Source organism: Canis lupus, chromosome 24 (genome assembly GCF_011100685.1).
Source record: "Canis lupus familiaris isolate Mischka breed German Shepherd chromosome 24, alternate assembly UU_Cfam_GSD_1.0, whole genome shotgun sequence".
NCBI lineage: Eukaryota > Metazoa > Chordata > Mammalia > Carnivora > Canidae > Canis > Canis lupus.
In genome coordinates, this window is record NC_049245.1 from 6,964,088 (window position 1) to 6,986,406 (window position 22,319).

The 22,319-nt window shown below is 43.3% G+C and overlaps 2 long non-coding RNA genes across 6 annotated transcripts in view; one reads left to right on the plus strand and one right to left on the minus strand.

Annotated features, from left to right (window-relative positions):
* LOC106557691 overlaps nt 1–15,407 on the minus strand; it is a 29,150-nt gene extending 13,743 nt beyond the window's left edge. For 4 of the 5 annotated variants that reach the window (XR_005377531.1, XR_005377529.1, XR_005377528.1 and 1 more), the window contains exons 1-4: nt 15,135–15,407; nt 12,367–12,454; nt 11,533–11,737; nt 9,398–9,627 (exon numbers count right to left, since the gene is read on the minus strand). This is a non-coding gene — a long non-coding RNA (uncharacterized LOC106557691). Of the gene's footprint in view, nt 1–5,941; nt 6,110–9,397; nt 9,628–11,532; nt 11,738–12,366; nt 12,455–15,134 lie in introns of all 5 variants that reach the window. The other variant, XR_005377532.1, reaches the window with a different exon arrangement.
* Nucleotides 15,408–15,461: 54 nt separating this feature from the next.
* The window catches only part of LOC102156970, a 52,879-nt gene continuing 46,021 nt past the window's right edge, over nt 15,462–22,319 (plus strand). The window contains exons 1-2 of the long non-coding RNA XR_005377527.1: nt 15,462–15,613; nt 16,486–16,572. This is a non-coding gene — a long non-coding RNA (uncharacterized LOC102156970). The remainder of the gene's footprint in view (nt 15,614–16,485; nt 16,573–22,319) is intronic.

Below are 22,319 nucleotides of genomic sequence, written 5' to 3' on the forward strand. Positions count from 1 at the left end.
TTTTGCATTTTAGGATGGTTTGTTACATAGTGACATATATGTTTAGAATTCTATAAAAATAATCAGACAATTGCACAAAAATACATGAACACTTATGGTAGTACTTAAACAACAAAAACACTGATATGATTTTGATGAAATGGAATAATGCCCATAAAGGAATAGCTAAATTAATAAGGGTGCCTCTATTACAGTAAAATGCAATGCAGCTATTAAATATGAGAATGCAGTCTCCATTTATTTACATAAAAATATAAGTACCATGTTAAGTGAAAAAAAAACAGGTTATGGGAGAGTGGGAATAGCTAAGTGATGGAATGTGCAGATGGAAATTTATAGTATGTATAAATTTAACTTATAGTAGAAGCTCAATTAGTGGTAGCTTCTGAGTATGGTCACATTCTTAAAATATAGGATTATTAATAGAATATTAATATCAGCTATTATATAATATCCATCCTGTACATTAATTCATTAATATATTAATTAATAGCAAAAGATAATATATTAATTAATAATAAATAACAATAGGAAACCCTATTTTTATCAAACGTATACATATATACATTATGTTATAATTAAGTATATATAACTAAGTATATAATTAAGTATGATATATAACTATATATTATATATAAGTATATATTGTATGTAAGTATGCATAAGTATATATTATACTTAATTATAACCAAGCATATATATATATATATATATCTCAAATATATATCATATATATATATGATAGTGGATTTAACAGATATCTCATTTTTTTCTCTAATCTCTTTTCCATTTTCAGAAATTTTATGGTGGGCTATATTTTATTTTTTATAGCCATTTCTAAATTTTAAAAAGCAAATTAAGAAAGCATTCTGCTTTTCACACTTTGATAATTTGCTTTAGCTACATCATGAAGTTTCCCTAAACTGCATGTGAGTGTACATGTGTCTGTATTCTTTGCATATAATTCCAAAAATGGAGGCCCCCACAATTGATAATAAGCTCCAGTATTGTTTATTTAAATGTATGATTTAAAAAAGATTTAAGTGTATCAAAGCATTGAAATAATGTGTACTTTCTACTAGAATCCATATCAGAACATCTTGTCCCCTAAATCTGATGATAAATTGCTTATAGAAATGTGACATACTATTTTTAAAAATCTTTGAATTATTTGTGATGCATAAAATATAAAAAATAGAGAAAATCGGGTTCTCCCTTCATAAAATAAACCTCTACTTTATTATATATATATATATAAAATACATTGTCAAAAGCCAGGAATATATATATTATATATATTTATTATATATAAAAATGTTTTATATATATAAAATATAGTATTAGCACTCAAAGATCCCTATAGTCTGGGATCTTTCTGGACAAAGTTCAGGATCATTAGAAGCCTCGGCTAAGGTTACCCAAGCTAATACACAAGCCATGCTGTTCTGGAGATGGAGAAGATACAATGAAGCACCAGGTGCACAGGGCACTCACACCATGGATCATTGAGGAGAGGAGCACGGTCTTTAAAAGCCCACCGTGGTTGTTTATGGTTCAAATCCACACTATATCTCCTTTTGAGGAAATTCTAAGGCATTTTATAATACTGAGATTCCCTATAATTGATGCAGTAAAGAGGTATTTTTGTCCAAAATTTCCTGAAATCATGGGGCATCTGACTGGCTCAGTCGGTGGAATATGCAACTCTTGATCTCTGAGTTGTGAGTTTGAGTCCCATGCTGAACATAGAGATTTTTATTTTAAAAATAAAATCTTTAAAAAACAATTTCTTCACATCATTTGATCATGGAATTATGGAATCTTTTTGTTTGTTGCTGTTTGGGGTGGAAGAAGAGGTGATTGTTGGTAGAAATAAGACTTTTTTATCTCACTGGACCCACACTAGTGTCTAAATGGTGGATGGACAGAAAGAAGAGAGGGAAGGAGAAAGGAAGGAAGGAAGGAAGGAAGGAAGGAAGGAAGGAAGGAAGGAAGGAAGGAAGGGAGGGAGGAGGGAGGAGGGAGGGAGGAGGGAAGGAAGGAAGGAAGGAAGGAAGGAAGGAAGGAAGGAAATGACACAGGAAAGAAATCAAGGTCTATAATTTTAAATTTATGATTCCAAGAATGCTCTGAAATAAGAAAGGTTTTTTTTCCTCTTCAAATTGATAGAGTCTCATTAGGTGGCAAATCTTGACCAGAAGTGCATGAGGTTATTTATGATCTTTACTGAGCCCTCCCAGTGAGAATATCCCTGTTTTGCTGCAGAAATATTGCTGTTAATGATGATGGAGCTTCCCCTCAGTCCCTAATGGGTCGTCACATAATCTAGGGTCATTGCCTCATGCTTCCTTTTCCAAATCTGAAACATTCTAAATTCAGCTGATTTGAAGGCATTTTGAGAAGAGACTGTGGATCTGTTCTGCATCCATATTTGTAGAGCTGTTCATACCAGGTAAATTCACTTTCTGGACTATGACATGGAGAGAGGGCCTCCTGGGTTTGCTGCAGTGGTTAAGTATGATGATATATACAGAAACCCAATACACTCTGGACATAATATATGCTTCAAGATGCCCACTGCTCTCTTTGCACTTTTTGCTGACCCAATCCCATGGGGCCCATCTGGTCAGCATCAATGCTTAGTGATCCTCCAGCTTTACCTGTCCTAAGTCAGGAGAGAATGGAGCAGAAGCCCAGATTATGTCTCCATTTATTCCTCCCCCTGCAGAAACCCTAACATAATTACCACATACATCAATTCTGCCACTAGAAGCTATGCCCAGGCTTATTTTGTTTTCCTTCATGCAGCTTTAATGATTTCCTCTGTGTAAAACATACCATTTTAAATTAAAAAATTAAAAATTCAGAGGCAGATATCCAAACAAGACAGCAGCACCCTCCACTGGAGGCCATAGCTTTGGAGCGCAGCATCATGCCAGGGACCATGCGTACAGTTAGCAGAGTGGCTGCTAAGGCTGTAAAGCTGAGTCCACAGTGGTGGGTCCTGAGACTGAAATACTGATGAACAGATCCAGTTAACCTGACTGCTGCTTCAAAAGTCTCCCGGTTTGTTATGCTATTTAATGGGACCAAAGTACATATTTGTAGGGAAAAAATAGGAATGACAACTACCTAACTGCATGCTATGTTTGAGGCTTGCATTCTTTGCAGGTTAGGAATGGGAAGAGGAACTGGAATTTAGGAGGAGGAGCTGAAGGCATGGAAGGTAGTAACAAAATACTCAAAATTATGTTTTTTTTTTTTTACATACTACAACCCAAGACTTTTAGAAAGAAGACCTTAGTAGGAGTTTGAAAGGTTGCTAAGAAATCACTTTGAGTTTCTTTGGAAATACGAAGTCAGGCTCAGATGCTAAGAAGTCCTCCAAGTCAAGCAAGAAGACCCCAGAGTCATGGGATTCCTGCTTTAAAAAAAAAAAAAAAAATCCAGGGCCAAGATGCAGGAAGGACTTGAGGTCTGAGCTTCCGTGAGCTGTCTTCTGACCCTCCCTGGCAAGACAGCTCTTCGATAGTGTACCTCCCCACCCTCTGGCCTCAGCTTGTTTCTGTTTGCTGTAAAATTGTTTATTCAAAAGATATTTATGGAGCATCTGCAATGTACCAGGCACTTTTCTAGACACAGAGAAGATCACAGGGAACACAGAAGGCAGCTCAGTCCTTGCTCTCAGCAGCAGGGCAGGCGTGAGCATCAGACCACCTACATCTTGGTATGCTAGGCCAGGCAAGGGCTTCTGCTGACTATGAACACCTTTTGTCCTTTACTTCTTAGAGTGCTGAGTACAGATCTATCCCTGTGTCTCTCTTATTAGTTGTAGTGAAGATGGCTAGCTGTCCACAAACCTTTGTTCCCCACCTCCATAGTAACCCAGCTGGAGCTGGGAAGTGGCTACTGGCCCAGCTCATCATGGACTTGTGAGTACTTCCAACCAACGGAATGTAACTGGAGGTGATGTGAACCATTTCAAGGCCAATGCTTTTAAGAGGTGGGTGCGCCTGCTTCATACTTGCTTTTCAACAAATGGATACAAAGTAGGACAAGACCCTGGGGGGTAAATGCATATCCTTGAATCATCATAGTGAGGAGAGCCACTTGCCCCAGTGAATAAGTGAATTGCTATTACACTTTAGAAAGAAATGAATTGCTACTATACTTTATTTGCTGCATTTTGAGGTATATATGTTGCTTGTATTTAACCTATCTTAACTAACACATCACTTAGGCCTTATTCTATAGCATATCTCCATATCTCCCTTCTAAGTTGATTTTTAACTCTCAGGAATCCTTTGTCTTTTATCCCTTTTAGCCTAGTTATCCTGATTCCTTCTAATTCTTTCTGTATTTTGTTGTTGTATGTTTCTACTCCTCTTGGGACATTTTACATAATGCTGCTGCTGCTGCTGCTGCTGCTTCTTTCTTCTTCTTTCCTTCATACAGCTTTAATGATTTCCTCTGTGTAAAACATACCTTTTTAAATTAAAAAATTAAAAATTCAGAGGCAGATATCCAAACAAGACAGCGGCACCCTCCACTAGAGGCCATGAGGCCTAAACTTCTGTGAGCTCTTCTTCTTCTTCTCTCTTCTTAGGCAGGAGGAGGAGGAGGAGGAGGAGAGGAGAGAGAAGGAGAGACGGAGGAGAGAGAGAAGAAGAAGAAGACGAAGAGGAAGAAGAGAAGACGAAGAGAAGGAGGAAGAGGAGGAGGAGGAGGAGGGCGGAGGAGGGAGAGACGGAGGAGAGGAGGAGGTGAGGAGGAGTCGAGGATAGTAAGAAGCAGACAAGCAAAAAATCCCCTCCGAATACCCCTCACTCCTATCACCTCTATTCTTTCTTCTTTCTTCTTTCTTCTTTCTTCTTCTTCTTCTTCTTCTTCTTCTTCTTCTTCTCTTCTTTTCTTCTTCGGTCATACATTCTGACAGTTACTTAAACCTCATTCTGATGTACCTGTTAAATGGATAATTACCTCAATATATAAAGATCTACAAATCAATAGAAAATGGGAAAAGTACATAGATGGTTCACGGAAAAGTAAATATAAATAGAACTTAGATGAAAAAGTCTACTTTCCTAAAATAAGAGAAATGTGAATAAAATTTGATTGAGATATTTTTCCAAATATTACCCTAAAAAAGATAAAGAGATATTAATACACTCTATTGAGTGTGGGAATATAGGCACCTTCATTTAGAGCTAATAAAAATTAGTACATATTCAAAAGAATGAATTGCAAATGCACTTCTCATTTTGCCCAGCTAATCAGTTTATAGGAACTTACCTTACAGATGGTTTTACGGGTACAAATTTACGTGCAGTCAAACTTATTTATTGCAGTTGCCATAATTGTAAAGTATCTTTATATAACCAAGAGGTTATCATTGAGGGACTGGTTAAATTATGGTATGTTCATGAATAGCTTTAAGCAATAGTGAGAAAGATTTTTATGCCCAGATAGGGATATATTAAGTGGGGAAAAAGGAGAAAAGTGTCTAGTACACTATTCTGGGGGAAAACATGCATACATAAATGAATACATAAATATATATGGTAATATATGTTATTGGTACATATACATGGTCATATACTATATATATGATTGTGTACTTATATGTATATTTGCTCATATAATATATATACAATACATATTATGTACCATATATATACACACATGTGTACACCCATACACACAAATTTATAGAGGATACAGTTGGGAAGCTGCACAAAAGCTGGCCACATTATTTGTTATATGGAGGAAACTTAGATGTAGGCAGAGGAAGGATGGAAACTTTTCACAGAATATATATTTCTTTTTTTTTTTTCAGAATATATATTTCTAATTTGGAACCATAAAAATAAGAAATCTACTCAAAAAGGAAGTAAAAGAAGTTCCCAAACTTCTTCTCTTTCTGTTACAACTATTTACTCACTGGAGTCATTATTTGGGCTGGGACCTTGGTTCTTAAACAATTTGGGAATTACGGTCCCTTTTATGGGTCTGCTGAGATCCATGGATAAAGAATGTACACAATATTATATTTAATCACAGGTATCCATGGACCTCTTTGGCTCAGTTACAAACTCCCGGTTAATATTTCCTGTTAAAAAAAAAAAAAAAAAAGCAGGTAAAAATGGAGGGCAAGTGAAAGATTCTTATGTCTCTATTTCTCTTGTCTTTTCCTCTTAGAAACTGTGTCCCACCATGTTTATCTCATTGTTCTTTGTTTTAGAACACCTACCCTTCTTTATACCTAATTTTCTGGATTTCTTTGTGATTCTCCTTTAAAAAGAAGCCTTAAAAAATTACATGAGTTCTGTGATTGCATTTTTAAAAAGACTTCCCCTTAATTTCCTACCTCTTCTTAGAAATTGATTTCCCCTTGACACACTTTCAGGAATACACTTTTGCTCACCCCTGGGGCTCACTTTTGAACAACTGTTCTTTTTCCTGTCCTTGAACTGATTTAGTACAAGCCTTGTGTCCCTCTTTCCTTTGCTATTAGTATGCTCACTGTAATTCAGATTGGGAAAGAAGTTTCTTAAAACAATACCCCAAGAACTAGTATTTAAATTAATTCTACTAAAAATAAATAAAATAAAATAAATTCCTCATACCTTTGCAAAATTATAGAGTAATTAGAGACATTTTTTATTCTCATCATCCAATAGTTGTAGAATCCCTTCTGTGATAGAAAAAAACCTGGCACGGACTAGCACAGTCGGTGCTCAAGAATGTCTCTCATTACCTCATCATTTTAGCACAAAGTGCTTCAGACTGCTGCATGGCCTCAGCCTGCCTGCATTGCTGCCCACCTCTCTTTTCCTGAGATCCCTGCATTCAGGCCACACTGGTGTCTGGTACCAGGGTGAATAGAATCTGAAGCCCACTGCCTCACATTTGGGAAAGTATTACTCTAATTCACCTCACTACACTGCCTCCCTACTTGGGCACTTCATTCTTGTGCTCCACCCAGATCTCCCCTTCCCCTTCCGATGAGACAACTGTTTTTCTAGATTCTGGGAATGTTGCCTGGTGATAGCACTCACCTGTGTCCCTCCCCCAAGAATTGCATTTGACGAGGGGAGCCTCCTCCCCAAGAATAAACCCTTCCCTTGGGTCGGTCCAATGATTGCTTCAAGAGATGTACAGATGGCTGACCCCTTGCCTCAGTTCAGGGTAAGTTGGAAAATCTGTCTGACCTCTGGAGCATTCTGTGGGCTGAGCTGAAGCTGCTGTTGTGACTTCATGACAGCCCAACTCCTCCCTCTGCCCAACTCAGCTTCCCACGCTTCCTCCCTCCCAGATTCTGTCCCAAGAATCCTTTGCAACCACCACCTGCCCTTAATTCCCCATCTCAGAGTCTCTTGTCTAGGGAACACAGGACTCTAATAAAACTCTTAGACATCGAGTCATTCTAGAAAATTGCTTCCATGATAGCTAATAGTGCAATGAACATCAGTTGTTTTACCAAGCCCAACATCCTTACCCCCTTCTTCTCATATCACCCTCAGGGTATGCCTACCACCCTTCCCCTCCACCCACACTACAGTGGACAAGGACCCACAACCTCTGTTGCCCCCCTAGGGGGTATGGGCCCCAGGCCTAGCCAATTAGAGCAGCACATTGCCTTGGCCACTGTGATTGGTTGGAAATGGCACATAATCCCAGCTATGCCAATAAGAACCCTTCCCAGGGCAGCCCGAGGGGCTCAGCGGTTTAGCGCCGCCTTCAGCCCAGGGCCTGATCCTGGAGACTGGGGATCGAGTCCCGCATCGGGCTCCCTGCATGGAGCCTGCTTCTCCCTCTGCCTGTGTCTCTGCTTCTCTCTCTCTCTCTCTCTCTCTCTCTCTGATATGAATAAATAAATAAAATCTTAAAAAAAAAAAGAACCCTTCCGAGGACTTATGCTTCAACCATTGCGACTCAATCAATCATTCAATCCTCTCTGTCCCAGAGTTCAGAACTGACTGGTTGAAAGAAAATTTCAGAGAAAAGCAGGATGAAAAGATGAAGATCCCTGATGACATCATTTGACCAGTTGAATTCAGCTATTTCTCAACTCAGATCAGCTATGAAGTTTCACTTAGGGAGTTAATGTATTCTATTTGTTTAAGCTCAATTGACTGGTTTCTCTTATTTGAGAGCAAAAGAATCCTGTCTGATACATAGGGTTTCTTTTACTTGCCCTCAATTAATAATAATAATTAATAATAACAACAATAATTGCAATTTGAGTTAAACTTTTTTCTGGGGATGTATCCTTTCCTGCTTCTTACACAGAGCTCCAGAACTCAAGGCAAAACTATGCTTTCCCTGAATGCCTTGACATACTTCTGGCATCTTACAGTGATGCCCACAGTGTCCTTACATCTGTCAGACTTGGTGTGTCGGGCTCATTGAGTTCTCATGTCTAATTATTTTTTTTAAGATTTTTAAATTTATTCAGGAGAGACACAGAGAGAGAGGCAGAGACATAGAAGGAGAAGCAGGCTCCCTGCAGGGAGCCCAATGAGGAACTCGATCTGGGCACTCTGGATCACGACCTGAGCCAAAGGCAGACACTCAACCACTGAGCCACCCAGGCGTCCCTCATGTCTAATTATTTTGAATTAAAAATCTCTTCCATTACTGGGGTGCCTGGTTGGGGGCTTGGGTGGCTCAGTGGTTAAGCAGCCGACTCTTGATTTTGGCTCAGGTCACGATCTCAGGGTTTTGAGACAATCTCCGTTTCAGGTTCTGTGCTGGGTATGGAGCCTGCTTGAGATTCTCTCTCTCCCTCTCCCGCTGCTCCCTCCCCCCTTCCCACCCTAGAACAAAATCTCTCCCATGACTGCCAGGGTGTTGTTCTCTGCCATTTCTCTCTGCTGTCACTATCATTACTTCTAGCAACCCCTCTCCTCCCCTTTCCTTGCAGCTTTGACTTAGAAATCTGATCTCTGAGTTTATTTGAGCTGCGTGTAAAGTAAGTGAACATAGGTTTTGAGCAAATGCCTGATAGACTTTCCTGTGCCTTAAGTTATGTAAGTTTTTGATATGTGGACATTGGACATTCAGTTGCATTCCATGATTTTTATACTTGACATGATCTATGTTTCCAATCAGGACATGCATGGGCTAGGAGACCTCCTCATAGGCAAGACATGATAGTCACCCATGCAACCAGAAAGCTTGGTTGGCAGAGGGTGGCCTCCATCTGGAATATTGTTCTATCCTGAAAATAATGTTCTCAAGTGAATGCATTCCATATGAAGCAGTGACTTTTTGCGCCAGGAAAACTAGAACGAAGCCCATGGTAAATGGTTCCGCACATACACAGGCAGCCGGCATTCATGCCAAGTGCCTTTTCACCTCTGTTGCTGTGTTGTGAGCTATCCCAGGTACTCACCTTCCTGGGTGATCTGTATGTGTCCAGAGATGAGAGTCAAAGTGCTAGCACTCAGCTGATGTCTCAGCTTGATTCCAATTGTTTTGATTTCAAAAAGAAATAAACTGACTTCAAGCAGCCAGCATCTGCAGCTCTGACCCGTACCGCTAGCCCCGGTGCTGGCGTCCTGCAGCCTGCACCGCGGAGGCCCACGGGTGGGAAAGGCGGCCTTCGCGCCTGTGCTCCGGTCTCTGGAGAGCAAAGAGCAGATAGAGAGAGAAGTCAGGGAGATGCTCCGGAGGACGGAGGAAATGGGACAGCCCGGGATGGGCCAAAGGCCTCGATTAGCATGAAAACAGCACGTGTTATTTTTGCACAAAGAAAACTACTTTCACCAATCATTTCAGCTCCTCTTTATCGCTTTTGAGTATGTTTATTTTGACGGCTTTTTTATTTATTCTTTTTTTTTTTTTTTTTTTTCCCAGTGGTGCCTCAGAAATACGGCCCCTTCTGGAGGCGGTAGGCAGCCTGGTGCTTCCCACCGTCCTCCCAATCAGGAGCCACGATAGTTGTCGGGGGAGCACTGAGCAAATGTCAATTAGCTATAAAAGTTCCACAAACAAGCGTTATGTCTTCCTCTCACGAGTCCCTGGGTGCAGCTCAAAACTGAGCAATAATGTCCACGGTTAAGGATGGCTGCTGGAGGCCCCAGCACGCTCTTCCCATTAATAATCTGGCGCTGGCGCTGGCGCTGGTGTGGAGTCACCCACGTGCGCGCGAGCCAGGCGGCTGCAGGAACAGGGGCTCCAGTCACATCTGCGGGGAGGACAGGTGACCCCGGTGGCCCTCGGCTCATCCCCCGCGGCGACTTAACCCCCCAGGGCCCGGCCCAGCCTCCTGCTTCTGTCCTGCCCACGTCTGCGATCGCACCAGGCTGCTCTGGCTCCGAGGAGGCAGGAGAGGCGGCGCGCCCTGGGGTCGCTCGCGGTGCTCCAGGAACAGCCACGTGGCCTTTATTTACAGACAAGCTCGCTGGCCTTGGGGCTGGATCGTCAAAGCAAGTCTCTTCCGCAAGCCAGAGCAGGCCTGTGCGGCCAGGAATGGGGCCTGTCTGGACCCGTGAAGTGTCATAAAACCGTATTTATGAAAACAGGCAGCTGGCCCGAGCACTGCGGTTTGTCAATTTGATTTTTTCCTAATGTTGTATTCAAACGTTATTTATCTTGACTATGGGGTTTCTGGCGCCCCCTTAAATCTGGTGCCTCGGTCCGTGACCCACTCTCCTCACCCCAGGCCCAGCTCTGCTTTTTAGCCGGAGAGGATGTGGCCGCCGTGGGTCCTTCTACAAGGGCTCACCTGTGTGTTTCAAGGAAATGACCATCCCCCCTTGGGAAGAGTTGGGAAGAAAGATCCCGCAGTGCTCTACTTGGAAAGGGTGTCCGGAAAGACGGTGAAGGCAGACCCCAGTTTCAATTCTTGTGCCACGGCCACGTGAGCTTCAGCAAGTCATCCAACTTCTCTGACCTCAGGCTTCTCATCTATGAAGCTGAAATAATGATACTGACCTCAGAGTAGGGCTGTGGAGATTGAATGAGGTGTGTACGTCAGGCAGCTGGCACTTGGTAAATGACACTTCGCCAAATGTTTGCAGAGTGAATAATCAACACACAAGCTGTTGGTTTCATATCATCGGATTGCCTTCAGACCAGCTGACCTTTTTTGTCATTTTGCTTCTACATCAAGTTTTCATGATTTCTTCACATTTTATGTTCTGTGCTAGACCCAAAGGTCTATAGATTTCTGTAGAAATCTTTTCTGTATCCCCCTCCTTGTGCTTTAGGCAAGCATCTGATAAGTGTTGGTTGCATGAAAGGAAAGAAGGGTTATTTTTTTTTTTTAAGATTTATTTATTTGGGAGGGACTGAGGGGGAAGGAAAGGGAAAGAACCCTAAGCAGACTCCCCACTGAGAGCAGAGCCCGGTGTGAGGCTCGATCCCATGACCTTGAGATCATGACCTGAGCTGAAATCGAGAGTCAGACGCTTAACTGACCGAGCCACCCAGGTGCCCCAAAAAGAAAGGTTATTAATGAACTATGGTATGAATAGATTTAAAACCATAGAGTGTGGTCCTGCATAGGTGACCTGAACCATTTACCATACTGTCAGCTCCAGGACTCTTCAGAGGGTTGGACTCAGAGCAGAGAAGCCGGGGATCCCTGGGTGGCTCAGCGGTTTGGCTCCTGCCTTTGGCCCAGGGCGCGATCCTGGAGTCCCGGGATGGAGTCCCGCGTCGGGCTCCCGGCATGGAGCCTGCTTCTCCCTCCTCCTCTGCCTCTCTCTCTCTCTCTCTCTCTCTATGTCTATCATAAATAGATAAATAAATATTTAAAAAAAAAAAAAGCAGACAAGCCCAGAGACCTTGAAAACTACAGTGACCCCAGTGATTCCCAAGTGGAGAGTCGTATGCATAGATCATTGCCCAGGTCCTTGTCCCTCTAAGTGGAGGTGGCAAGGAGAAGAGAATTTAATGCTTTTACTGCTTCCAGGGTTGGCCCATGGAGATTCAGTTAATTCATAACTGCTCAAGAGTCAGAAAGTTCTGGGTTATCAGGGAAAGGCTGCGCTGGGGGCTTTTTAGGTCAAAGACGTCAAGAGGCAAGCTTATAAAATGGGTGACCGTGTGATTTATTATTCAAGCTGGGGTAATTTTGGAAGTGAAAGGAGATGCAGTTATAATTATGCTAGAATGAAAAACACCAACCCAGGCTGTTCTAGGCAAAGCAGGACACACATTCACTCTACTTCTAAGGCAAACATGCAAGGAGCCCCCTGCTCAGTGTTGGAAAGAATAAAGTCATCTGTGCCTGTGCCCCGGAGCAACACTGGCTTCTTTTGCAAGTGGGCAGCTGCATGTCTGCCCTCTGCAGCCCGCTGCTGTCTGGTAATTGGACAATTGTGCCCTTCTCTGCCCGCTGTGTCCTCTCCTTACCCCAGAGCTGGCTTATTCACCCATGGCTGTTTGCTGGCTCTCCAGTTGCACTTGGGGTCTTTGTGTGAAAGAGTGATGTCTCAGGAGCCTGCAAAATGGAATCAGAAGTGGAGAGGCCCCCAAAGGCAGAATGCCAAAGAGGTGTTCACGGGGGGGATGTGAATTGTCTTCAGATAAATGACTGGTATAAGCTCCGGAAAAGATGGTAGAAAATCACCCAGTCTAATATGCTGCCTGAGAGACTCTCCCTCTAACCAATTTAATGTTGAGGAGAGTGGAATCAAAACGGTAAGGTAAGGGGCTTAAGTATGTGCATTCCTCCCAGTTCAGGTCTCTGGCCCACAGGCCCTCCCTGGATTCCAGTCTCGAATATCCCACGGCTTCCTCGACCTCTCCACTGACAGAAAGATCAGACTCAGCATGTCCCGGCAGGCCCTGTGTCTCTCAACCCACCTGAGCAACCCCTTCTTCCCTGTCGGCTACTCAGGCCCCAGCTCAGGGAGTTACTTGCAACTCCTCACATCTTCCTCCACGTATCACATCGGATCTGTTAGAAAGCACTATTGGGAATGCATCACCGTCTGACCACTGCCGCTGCCTGTTTCAAGCCCCCTGCGTCTCTCGTCAGGGCTCTTAGTATTACTGCCTCCTAACTCCTTCCACTTGTACCTGCCCACAGTCTTTTTCCCACTGGCCAGTCAAATCTATCCTTTTATTTTTTATTATTATTATTTTTTTAAATCTATCCTTTTAAAACCTAAGTCAGGCTGTGTCATTCCTCTGCTCAAATATCCCAAAGCAGTTTCCCATTTTCTTCAGACAAAAAGCTGAAATCCTCTCTCAGGCCTGCAAAGTCCCACATGAACTTCAATCATCTCCAGGACCAGCTCAGTCTCATCTTCTAAGGATACATCCTGGTTCTCGTAGCTATCACCATTCTGCCCTGCTTGCTGTTCCTCAAATAAACCAGGCACACCCCTGCCTCAGGACCTTTGCACTGGTTGTTTCATGTGCCCAGAACTCTCTTCCCCTAGATCCTTCTTGGCTAAATCCCTCTCTGCCTTCAAGTGTTTGCTCAAAGTTTCAGCTTCTATGGGACTTATTTTTCTGCATAGCATCCATTACCTTCTCATATACTCTGTATTTTACTTATTATTTTTTGTGTATTGTTTCCTCTGGGTGGAATACGAGCTCTCTGAAGGTAGGAATGTGTGTCTTGTTCGCTGGTGTGATCTTAGAACAGGGATCTGGCACAAAGCAGGAATTCAATGAATATTTTCTGACTGACTGAATTGTGCAGCTCTTCACCAAATGCTACCAGGTGTCAGGTGCGTGCTAAGTATATCAAGATGTCCACGGCAAAATATTCCTCTTAATGTGACCCCGAATTTTGGGGATGGAGGCATGGCCGGCCCTTGTGGGACATAGTAATGATGCATAGCAGTGGTAAGGATGCAGCGTGCACCCTCTCTTGTTCTCCCCAGTGATCAAAACAGCCTTCCCCACAGCAGGTGATGCTGGGACTGGAACTTGACGAGCGAGTGGAATTTTACCAGGCAGTGGAGCAGGGTGGCCAAGCTGTTCCTCACGTCTCAGTGGGTTTTCATTCTGCATACTGATTCGGAGGGCGAGCCTGGCACCAGGGAAGTAGGGATGAGGAATTAATTGTAATAGTCATGTTGCTCAGACAACATGTTCTTCTCAACAGACAGAAGGATGACCTGACTGCTTCCCGGGACGCTCGAGTCACCCAAGTGCTATAGTTTGCTCACCTGCTGGTGAAATGAAAAACAATTTCCTTTGAGAGCAACCTGGGCCAGTGACCTTACAGCACCGGAGCCACTGTGCTGATCGCCATCCACAGAAATCACTTGCTGGGATGGATGGCTGCCCTGCTTTCCCCACAGAGCATTTTCAGAGCATAGTGTGGTCCTGTATCCAGTTTCCCCTGGATTCTTAGGAAGCCCTGGCTTGTTAAGGGCCTTTGGTTTGCAATTTCTTAAGATAATTTCCTGTAAGTCAAAGATACATCTGTGGTGGAGCTTAGTTGTTTTTAGTTGAGCCCAGATTCCCTCTGAGGAATAAAAGGACCACCAGATATTTGATGTTTGTTAACTCCTTCTGTGGCATAACAGAGAGAGAGCATGCATCGAGGTACTTGGCGGGTGCTGCTTTCTGGCGTTGGGGCCTCTGGGACCACAGGATCGTTCCAAATCCCACCATTGCCTATCTACATAGGTTTGACAGTTCTGGTGGTGGCGATAATACATCCGTTAACTATTTCTATGTAACAAATCACTGCTGCACTTAGTGGCCTAAACCAGCAAGTTATCACTTCTTACAGTTCTGTGAGGTGCTTGGATTGGCCCCTTGCCAATTTTGTCTGAGACAACTCTTGCGACTGTGTCCCGCTGGAAGGGCAAGGTGGCTGGAGCTGTGTTTGGTTGGGATGGCCAGAGCTTCATTCCCGTTTCCTCACAGTGGGAGGCTTCCTGGCATCATGGCCCCAGGATAGCCTCCCCAGAAGACAAGCCCCAATGCATATAACACTTACCAAGGGCTTGCATCTTGTTGAGTTGGCCCAAACAAGTCACATGGGCAAGCCCAGAGTCAGCGTGGGAGAGGGGTATAGATACTGGGAGGTATGGTTAGTCGGGCCATGACATAACAATCTTACACAAAAGGAAAGGAGAGATCGCCAACTAGGTCTTCCTAGCCCAGGTCCTGTGTCTCTTCCCTTCTGCCTTTTGATGTCTTAGAGTTCTCACCTGCAGTCTTGCGTGTGCTGCTCACCATGCTGCTAGGCAATGTGACCAGGAAGCACTTAGGCCAACAGGTACATCCTTAGACCATTACCTTCAGTGATGGTTTTAGGATGGTTCCAGCTCTGATTCTGACTCTGAGCACCCAGACCAATTCTGAGTACACGCAGATACCTTCTTCTTTCCCTGGAGTCCCTGGAGTTAGCACTCCGCATCACAGAAAAGAAACCCCCGTTGGAGTTTGCCTCAGACATGCATGAGCTCAGTGTCTGATGGGACAATGCCTCTCCACTATCATGCTCAGATGATCTCTCCAGAGAGCAGGCCTTTTATCTGTCATAATTATCTGTCATAATCACCTCTAAGATGGTCTCTAAAGACCCCTGCTCCTGGTCTTCAAGCCCTGTGTGATCCTTTTCACTTGAGCAGGAGCTGGGTTTACTGACAACAGTATGCAGTGAAGTAGTGTGACTTTACTCCTGAGAGTAAGTTATAAAGAGGCTGTGGCCTCCCTCTTGGGTGCTTTCCTGCATTCTCTTGGGTCCCTTACTCTAGAAGAATCTGACCATCAGGTGGTGAGGCAGCCCTGTGGCAAGACCCGCCTCAGTCTGCCTGACAGCTGATCTTCTGAGGCCTCTTACCAACAGCGATATGAGTGAGTGAGCTCAGAGGTTATCCTCCCCAGGTCATTCTCAAGATGACTGTGGCCCCAGCTGATACCCTCCACACAGCCTACAAGAGACCCCAAATCAGAACCACATAGACAAGGTGCTCCTGGATCCCCAACCCAAAGGAACTGCGAGATTACATGTGTTTGCTGTTTCCAGCTGCTACATTTTGGGGCAATTTGTTACACAGCAATAGGTAACTAGTACACAATCATGTCCTCACTTTGGGACACATACAGCCTTTGTAAAAATGTGCAGAACTCAGGATCCCCCACCCCCCCAACTCCAGACAGTGAGTAAAAAACTAAGTGAAGCAAGAAGGAGGAGTGACAGGGAAAGAGGAGGGGGCGGGAGGATTTCTTTGGTCCCCTGGAACCATAGGCCCTTGACTTTCCTTCACTGGATGTTGTGGTGTTTGGAAATAACCATCCAAGCAGAAAAAAGTCCTCACAGGGTTAAAAGGGTAGCAACAAGTAATTTAATACTTTGTTTGATTGGATTAGTAGCAAAGGCATTGCTAGTCTCTAACGGAGACAAGGAAAGTTTAGCTGTTTAAATTAAATCTCTTCAGCATCATTGGTCTGAGCAGTCTACTTATCTTTGCTCCAGATGCTCTACACATTTCTGTTTCTCTTATTCTGGGGTGGAAGGGGAAGCAAAAATGAATTTTCTTTTCTTTTCTTACGTAGGTACATCCCCTGGACCTACCCCACGTGACTACTGCAGCACATATGGTTTAGAGCCATTGAGAATAGTAATGGATCTGCCTGGCTTGGGTGAGCACTGGAGCAGAAATTCTCCCTCCTTTTAACACTTTGGCTCAGTGAGGCAGGCCAAGCCCTGTAATCATCATTGATTATCTCATTCGGCATGACTCCTGGGAAATCTTGGGTGAAAGCAAATTGAATTGGATATTTGCTGCCACTCTTGTAAAAGGATCCCATCTTAGATTAATTTCAGGCATGATGGCAGCCTAGAAAATGAGGTCCCAGAGTAGTGTGGCCAAGGGGGCTGTCAGGCACTGTGAAAAGATACAGCCCTTGTGAGCTGATGTATGGAAAGGCTTTATAGCAAAGCACTATCTTTTAACATAGAGGATTAGTCACAGAGGGGAGGCTCCTCCATAGATGAGTTTGCCCGACTGGCACAGGGAAAAGGCTGATTGTTAAAAAGATTAATTAAATAAAGCCCACACTGCATTGTTCCTGTGGGTGTCCTAGGCCTCCTAGGGAGAGAGGGCTGCACCAGGTCTCTTGGGGCAGGATCTTAGACATAAAGGGAAGAGAAGCTCTTTTGTGGACTTTGGTTCATTCTGAGCAATCCCTAGCCCTTAGTGGGGGAAGATGAATAGGCGAAATTTAAAAAGGCCAGGGGTTTATTTAATGAGAGAGGAGGATTTGGGGCTGGTGAGTCCTGCTGGAGGCCCCGTGGCACTGCTGAGAGATAGAGTAGCACTCAAACTTGAGCCCTCAGCCACCTGCCTCCCTCAAAAACATCCCACCTGACCAGAAGTGGGGCCTTTCTGACCCTTGTGAAGAAGATCCCAAAAGGACGGTGGTTGTGAGATTGGGTGACACATATGGTGCCAACTAGAGAAAGCCAATGATGTGAAATCAGCATGTAGGGACCAACCCTGATGGCAAATGGAGCCCACGGGCATCATCGAGCAGAGCAAACAGAGCTCTGGCTGTGAACCTAGCGAGATGATATGTGCAATAACAGAACACTAATAATAATAATGACAGTGACACTAACACATACTCTTCATCAAGTGGCATTTACGTGTCAGGATGTTTAGATCTAACTCTGCAGAGAGAGATCCATATAGATATATAGCAGCCCAGCAAGATAAGTATTATTTGTGGTGAAAAATGTTGGTACTCCTCCAAAATCACCTTGGGTCCCTTTTCACCCATTTTGGGTGTGTTCTTGCCTCCAACAGTAAGCAGCTGTGCTATGTTCATAGGGTTTCTCCTGGGCCAGTGGAGCTAGTTTGGAAACATTGGAGACACAGAGGTGCCCTGAACTGGGCACTAACAGGTGCAGAGAAGCAAAACAGCTCTAGGAGGGTGAACTCAGAGGTGTAATTTGCGGGCCAGAGTGCTGCTGAGGATTAGGCTGAGGATACTCTTTGTAGGCCTTTTTTTTTTTTTAAGATTTATTTATTTGTTTCAGAGAGAGAGGGAGGGGAGGGGCAGAGAGTGGGTAAGAGACAGAGAGAGAGAGAGAGAAGCAGACTCTGTGCTGAGTGTAGAGCTCCATGACCCTGAGATCATGACCTGAGCTGAAACCAAGGGTCTGATACTTAACCGACTGAGCCACCCAGGAGTGCCTACAGGTTTGCGGGATGTTTGCCTGAGATTACATTCCTGCTTGGCTTCCTCCATTTGTCTCTCCTGCTTCCCCTACTCAATTTCCAGCGTCTCCTGGGAGTGCTTCCTTAGTAATACAACCCTTCATCTTGGGATCTGTTTCTGGGAAATCTAACCTAAGGCATTATCCCTGATTTGCAAGTCAAAAGCAGAAGTTTATGGTGAGGTGGAGTTACTAGCTTGAGTACGGTCACACAAGTAAATGGCTTGTTTATGACCAGTCCTATCTGACTCCAGAGTCCATGTTCTTCACATCACCCCCAAAAGCCCGTTACCAAAGGGAAAATGTTTGTGTAGGAAAAACTTGGAGAAAAGCTCATGCTTATTATCATACTTTAATTCCCTGCTACAAGTGTTTCTTGCCCATGGGACCAAGAGTTGGTCAAGGTCAAGACACCTCTGACAGCAACATCCTTGTAAGTGGATTTGTAGCTCCTACACCCAGCTTCATACACCCAGCTAGATGACACCTCACTATGATACATTCCACATGCTGGCACCAGCATGTGACACAGAAGATAATTCTCTTCTGGTGCTGGCATATGGGATGTATCACAGTGAAGTGTCATCTTTTCGTGTTCATTTCCTTTAAAAGCTAGCATTGGGCAATGGTGGTCCTGATCTGTCATTGCTACCTGCCTGCAAGAGAGCTAGTAAGGCCTAAGGGGAGATAAACTTAGGAACCTGATAGAGCCCAAGCCCTGGCCTTGGTGCCAGAGAAATCACCTAAAATTGGAGAGGTAAGAACAAGACTTGCAGAGGCTGGAGACCAGGATTGCCTTGGACTCAGAAGGAACAAGACTGAAATTCTAGAAATTCTGAAATTCTAATTTATAAGCCAGATGTGAAGCTTTAGACAAATTACTTAATTTCTCTGGGCCTTGTGTTCTCATCTACAGACTGGGAATTCTGTTTATAGAATTGCTATGACTTTTGAGAGAATGAATGCATGCAAAGGATCTATTGTAAGGATTGGTGCATGGTAAGCATCCAATCATGGTACTTGTGCTTTAACTAATAATTGCAAATAGTTTTTGCTTATTTTAAGTAGGAGGCAATGGTCAGGATATCAAATACAGCTGGCTTGTCATATATATCAGCATATACTCAAACTCTAGCAAATTGCCTGCTCTAGTAAGGCAAGGGAAGGGAAGACCTGTATAATAAAAGTTCCATTTTCTCATAGGAGCAGTGTCTTCCGTGGCTTGTTCAAAATCATAGCACAAAATAGGGAATGTACAGGCTGTGAATTTTTACATTCTGGTAGAGTTCTATAACCTTCGGACTTACAGACAGTTAGTGGAATTGCTTGGTTGCTGGCTTGAGGGCCACTCAAGTTAATTTCCTGCAAGTGTCCAATTGGCCCTATTTTCCAGGTGACAGTGGCTTTTGGTAGTGATCTCAAACAGAGGCCTAAACAATGTTTAGGTTTATAGCATGCCTACTGGAAATGTACTTTAATACCTGTGACCACAATAATGCTGCAGAACAATCACTAAAATGTCAGTTGGCTACAACAACAGAGGTTAATATTATTATTTTGCTTATGTGACTTCGGGTCAGATGGAAGCTCTGCTTCAAGCTATGGGTTGGTCAAGTCTGCTCATGTGTCTGCCTTCTAGGGCCCAGCCTGAAGGGGCACACTCTGCTTATGGCAGTCACAGGCCAGTCCATGCCAGCACGTTTAGAGCCTCTGCATGTGTTAGTCTGCTAAGATTACATTGGTTAAAGCAATCATTGGGCCAAGTCACAAACCAAGTAGGTGAGGAAACATACTCTGTCTAGAGTAGGGGAGGGTCTCCAAAGTCACATGGCAAAGTATGTGGATGAATAATTTTATAGTGAGAGAGGCAATGAAGAAGTGTAACAACAATCCAATCTACCACACAAGAAAAATGAGACGTCGCACTGTACCAGAACTAGGACAAAAGATAACAACAATCAAAGAGAGATCAGAGGGTTAGCATTGATGCTCTGAGCATCTGCTATGCAGTTGGGACAAAGAACACTGAAATTACCCCAAAGAATACCCAAAGATCTCCCTTCTGTACCCCAACTTATGATTAGAAGTAAACAGATAACAATCAATATACACATGGATATGTCATAAGTTAAGATACATAAATGATGTGTATCTTAACTGCTGCTCCAGGTAGATAGTCACTGCTATGACTAAACCTGGCTAACAGCTCCTGAGAGAGCCACTCCCTGCCTACCTAAGGATTGAGCTAAGTGGGTAGGGGATTATCCCTAAAAGGCTTCTGGGTTTCTTATCTCAGCCATGCTTGAGATTTGTGTTTAAAGGTCCTCAAAAATACACTTTCCCTCTCACTGCCTGTCTAAGCTCTTGGTGGAAGACTGCTGACTCGACTGAGCTTCTAGGAATGGGGACAGACATAAACTAAACCATGATGAAATGGATCTTGGCCTCTGCTGATGAAAAATGGGGCATCTCACCTGGGGTGTCTCACAGGTAGTGAAATTAAACTGAGAACAGAAAATAAAATATAATCCCAGTTCCTTAAAATGCACCTAAATAAGTGCAAACTACAAAAATAAGTAGCAAGAGGGGAGTTATCAGAGACTTTTAGAACTCAGTGGACACAGGAACGGTCTCTTTTACAGTTATTGAAACAGAAGCTTATCAACTTAAGGGACTGTTCGAGGCACATGGGTATTTAGTGCCAAGGACCTTTGCATTAAGTGTCCAGTTTTCACTCCTTATCTTGCAAACTCGCTGTTCACAAGAGTCTAGAAGGTTTTCAGTGTCTGCATTTTGAATAACAAGAATTGAACTGGAGACAAGAGGGGCAAAGGTTACATAATCAATGAAGAGATTATTGAGTAACAATGCTGACCTTGGTTGTGAAAAGAGAAAAAAGGCACTGCCATGGTATTCATACAACCCAGGAGGAGGGGCGGGGAGTCTTCTTTGAGTTCATTGCAATCTGGGGATAAACCCTGATTTGAATACTTTCCAGCTATAAACTTGAAAATGCCATTAAATTTCCTTAAGCACTGCTTCCCTCATTCGCAAAGTAAAGATAATTTTTTTCTGAGCTTCCAGCTTTGAAAGGTTATTGTGAGTTTCCAAATGCAGGTTATTCAGTCCAACAAAAACATTTACTATGTGCCTACTCCACACCTACAGGCACTAGAGAGTCATCGATGAGTATAGCAAGAGCATGCTACATATGCTAGCTGATGGAACACGCGTGTGCATAAGAGAACAATCATTATTATCACTACCTTGAGAGGAGCTCCCTTCTCCCCTGGAAGCAGTGACTAGAAAGATATCCGTCGATGCTTCCATCACCCACACAGCTCAGAGCTCTAAGACTTACTGCTCTTGGTAGTCACAGAGCACATAAGACATTATCCAATGGTCATTGTTTAAAATGGTGCTTCTGAATTTTTTTTTTCCTTTATATACATGCGAGTTTCAAGGACGACTTAGGTGTTGTTCTTGATGAAGCATCATGATCCAGAAGGGAAAGTGTAAGACAGAACATTGTGGATCAGGGGCTAAATATCTCGAGTTGCTTCATTCCCAACTTGCTTTAAGGGTCTGGATAACTCCAGTTTTCTGAATTTGGAATTTCCTCCACTCTACAAGGAGGAGGAATCTTGCTCTGCTTGCTCCAAAGGTTTCATGGGGAGTCAAGATAGCAGTGGGTATGGAAGATTTTTTGGTTTTTGTTTTAATTTATAAATGCTAAAAAAAAAAGGTTAACAGCAGGCCACAACCTATTTTTGGCCTGTATTTGGGACATCTGGGAAAAGAAAAGATAAACCAGATGAATTCTCTTGTCAGCTCGCTAGTAACCAAATTTACTGTAAAACACACAAACGGTAATTTACCATTTGGTAAATGATATTTACCAGCAGAAAGATAAGGGAGAGTCTTTGTCTATGAGTTACTTATAGCAGAAGAAACCTAGTCTGTGTCAGCTACTTATTGTAAATAAACCTGAAATATATGTATTTATGGGACATGGCTCACTGGAAAACGTCTCATAAGCCATGTGATTTATTTGCCAATTGCTATGTCTTGCTATTGCATGTAAACTGATTCAGAAGCGAACTTAATGCTAGGTCTGATGAGTGATTCACGCTGAATCTCATCTGCGTCCTTTCATGATATGTCAGGT